We start from the raw sequence: 4,391 nt of genomic DNA, 5'->3' as shown, positions 1-4,391 counted from the left end.
GCAGAGGCTCAGAAAACTTCGGCAAGAAACCCGGGATCCAGCATGCAAAACGGCCGTGAACTGGCTCACTAAAACTATAAGGAGAATGGCCCGGAAGAAGGCACTTGAATGTGGGAAACCAAGATAGAGAAGTGTGAGATTACACCTCGTGCAATATGGCCTATTGCGAAATCCCTCACAAAGAGGTGTGGACCAAAGGAACCAACTGCAATTCATGGGCGTTTATCCAAAAGAAAAAGCCAATATATTAGCAAATTATCTAGAAAACCTGTTGAAGCCGCACAAACTGTGTGACACTGACCATGAACGGCGGGTGGAGGCCCGACTCCAAGCTCTGCTGACTACAGTCGAAGAAAACCCCTCACCTAAATTTGATCATGAGACGTCTCCAAAGAAATTCGATCCCTAAAATTAGGAAAGGCCTGCGGAATTGATGGCATTTCAAATGAATGTCTCAGGCACCTTCAAAGAAGAACTCTCGTTCATTTAACGCATTTATTTAACCACTGTTTTCGACTCTGTCACTTCCCGGCACCTTGGAAGGAAGCCAAAATCATAGCTCTGCCAAAAACCGGCAAAACCCAAAATTCCCACAAAATTTACGTCCGATTAGCCTCCTGTCCACTGCGGGCAAACGTTTCGAGAAAGTAATTCTAAGAATAATCCATGGACGCTTAGAGCAAAGAAACTTGCTAAACACAAGTCAGTTTGGTTTTCGTGCGCGTCACGGCACGACACTCCAATGCATGAGGCTAAGATATCTGTCTCTCTTAATTTTAATAACAATATGTCGACGGCTGCTGTATTCTTGGACATTGAAAAGGCCTTTGACACAACATGGCACCCCGACCTACTATATAAGCTCACAGAGTTATAATTTTCGACCAGTCTCGTAAAGCTGATTGCTTCATCTCTAACAAACAGAAAATTTATAGTTTCAGTAGAAGGCGAACTTTCTTCGCCCAGGAAACTAGCGTCAGGGGTGCCACAAGGTTACGTCCTTGCCCCAGTGCTGTACAGCTTATATATAAATGATGCCCCCGCGGCACCTGGAGTACACCTTGCTCTGTTCGGGGACGATACTTGTATATACAAAACAGAGAAACATGAGCGACGAGTTTTCAACAAACTCAAGCGTGGTCCCACTGTCGTGGGGTCATGGTGTCAGCACTGGAACATAAAGATCAACGAAGGGCAGACTCAGGCTATCTACTTCTCCAGAAGGCGTAGAATGCATGAGAACGCCCTACATCTAAACGGACGGAACATCCCATTTGTAAATAGTATAAAATATCTCAGTGTCACCTTCGATAGGAGGATGACATGGAGAATGCACGTAGAGAAAACCGTAGCTAAGCCCTTGGGCACGTACATTAGGATATACTCTATATTCAAAAGAAAGCATTTGAGCACACACATTAAATTAATCGTGTACAAAGCAATAATTAGATCAATAATGACCTATGCATGTCCCACCTGGGAGTTTACGGCCGACACTCATTTGATGAAATTGCAGCGCCTGCAGAACAGAGTTCTCCGCGCTATTGGCAATCTTGAGAAGCGCACACCGGTCCGCGATTTGCACTTGGCGTTCAAAATTCCGTACGTGTATGATTACATAAGTAAATTATGCAGGACGCAGGCAGATATCCTAAATCACGAAAATCCAAAAGTACGTGCAATTGGACAAGGAGAAGTCAGGCATAGGAAATATAAGAGGCTTAATCTTGTCGGCGGTCAGGCCTACGACCGTTCAACTGTCTAACTGCTGTTTCGGATTGTTAAATAAATTGATGCATAGGCTGCTGCACATTCCTACACTGACAGATGTCCCTGTACATATTAGTATTAAATCAAAAAGAATATATCTGTTATATTGTGAGTAGTGTAATAAGTAAAAAAAAAGACGTATAGAAGTATCACATTTCCTCCATAAGGTGTAGCAAGTGAACGCAATAATAAAAAAAAGACCAACCACTCCTTTTATCGTTAAGGAGGACTAACTAAGTGAGAGAGAGAAAAAAGAAAAAGTCTACACTCAGAAGAAAAATATGGCCATGGGTCCCAGGCGGGGCCCGATGCCAAGAGTGACCGTGCCGGCTGATTGTCGGCAGTAAGCTTCTGCTCTGCTCTGCAATCATCAGAGTCGAGACAGAGATTGAGGGAGATTCAGTTAGTGGAGGAGATTGGAGAGCAATCGTCAGGTCATAGTGTCAGATCAGGAGTCCGAAGGAGTTAGAGTTGAGTTGTGATCACTCGCTTACCGAAGGAGTTCTGAGCTGTCTCGGGTGACCATAGTGTTGGAGTGTGTTCGTCTGCAACTTACCTGATCGACTATTCTGCTGCCAGTGTATATTAGTCATTCAGCCGGTTTGTGTGAGTTGAGCGATTTAAGGGTTAAGTGTTCACTTCCTCGTGCATCAGCCATAGTTAGGACAGGGCGCAGAAAACTATACAGCCACTGACGTGGCTGGTGCATCGGAAGGGGACCGTCCCGTCTGCAACGGACTATCAAGCAGGCGAAATGACGGAGCCGACACTGTGTGAAACGCGGTGGAAGGCAATCGTGACTTTCTTTTGAGGGAAACTACGTAAACTTAACAAATAGTAATCCTGACTTCCAGGAAGAAATCGAACTACTGGGCAAAGGATTGCAAATATAAGGCAGCTTATCCATTCATCGCCCTCCATAAATGGAAATGGCGCGGTATGGAGTAAACTAATGACGGAATCCGAGACCGAGAGGACAGTGCTCTGTAAGCACCTCGACGGGAAGGGTCTCTTTATAGCCATGCTATGCCTCTATGCTGCCATCCACAGGGAGATTCGAGAGTCAGCCGATGAATTTCGCGAGCAAAGAAGGCGTAAGCGAAACTCCTCAGAGGAACAGACGAAAAAAGCCGAAGCCATCACCTAAACCGAGGGATTCTAGGATAAAATCCCAGGATGAAGTAATAATAAGAAACCTTTTTGCGCCCCTGAGGACAAGAGAAATGGATGTTGTGGAGGAGAAAACAGACAAGCAACAGCAGCAGTCATCTTGCATCAGGTCAGGTAGGCCTCCTCCCATTGTACTAACCTCTACAAATAACCTGATACAGTTGCAGAGCAATATCAAAGGTATTGTCAATGGCAATTTTGAATTCCGCAACACAAGGAGTGGGACCAGAATTGTCACAAAAAAATGGCGGACTTTTCAGCCATAAAGAAATTCCTTGAGGATAGCAATCTTGCTTAAATTTCCTATTATCAAAAAACTGAAAACCGCATTAAAGCTGTCATCCGTCAACTTCCCCAAATTCCTCCAGCGTAGGATATCTCTGACGGTCTGGAGAGTCTGGGTTTTGACGTTATTAATGTCAAACGAATGACAACCAGTCGTCGGACGATTCCGGGAGGAGCAAGAACCATCAATCTTCCCTTGTTCCTTGTGACCCTCCCAAGAACGGAAATGTCCCAAGAACCCTTCCGTTTAACCAAACTCTGCCACATTGCCATCAGGGTAGAGGTGTACATAGCGCAAAACGGGCTTACAAAATGTTATAAGTGTCAGCAGTTTAGCCACGTTCGGGCAAATTGCAAGCAACACCCACGATGTTTGTAGTACGGAGGTGGCCACCTACAGGAGGAGTGCCCAGAAAAGAGAACTCTGCCTCAACCCCAGTATGTTGCAACCGACGATTGTGGAAGGAAAAGCCGCAACCCCCCCCCCCCAAATTATCGGGGTTGCAAACATGCCAAGGAAGAGCAAGAGAAAAGGAAGGCTAAGAGAACGTCCAGAACTACCACAGGGAGGGTATTCTGTTCAACTACCGTCACTCCAGGTGTCTCCATCGCGGCGGCACTCACAGGCAGTACAGTGGAGCAGCAACAGCGCACTCATGAAAGCCATGTTCCTGTGGCTCCACCCCAAACAAGGAAGGAGATTATACCGGCCACTGCACAGCAGAAGGAAACAGGCCAGTCTGTTCAGGTTACTCATTTAAACGGTCAATCCCTCGAAAATATGTTGAGAGTAGTGTCTGTAGTAAAGCAGATAATGACAGAGGTGAGTGGTGCAGTGTCCAAGGAGTAAAAATAATGACAATTACTAAAATTGTTCTAAACCTAATGAAACAAAATTGCCACTAGAGTTCACAGGAATCTCAAAGTCATAGCATTTAATGTGAACGGCATTGGGAGGCAGCGCTATGAGCTCAGTAAACAGCTGAAAGACCTACACGTAGAAGTGGCCCTGTTTTAAGAGACACATCTGAAACCTCGTGAGACGTTCTTTATTCCAACTTACAAGTTTTAAGAATTGACCGCCACTTGGGCAGAAAAGGCGGAACTGCCGTTGCAGTTAGAAAATGCATTCCCCATAACCATGTAGACCTACGGCCCCTTGATTC

This window comes from Cryptotermes secundus, unplaced genomic scaffold, assembly GCF_002891405.2.
Source record: "Cryptotermes secundus unplaced genomic scaffold, Csec_1.0 scaffold4292, whole genome shotgun sequence".
NCBI classification, from domain to species: domain Eukaryota; kingdom Metazoa; phylum Arthropoda; class Insecta; order Blattodea; family Kalotermitidae; genus Cryptotermes; species Cryptotermes secundus.
The sequence above is the reverse complement of the archived record's forward strand: the minus strand, read 5'-3'. Positions refer to the sequence as shown.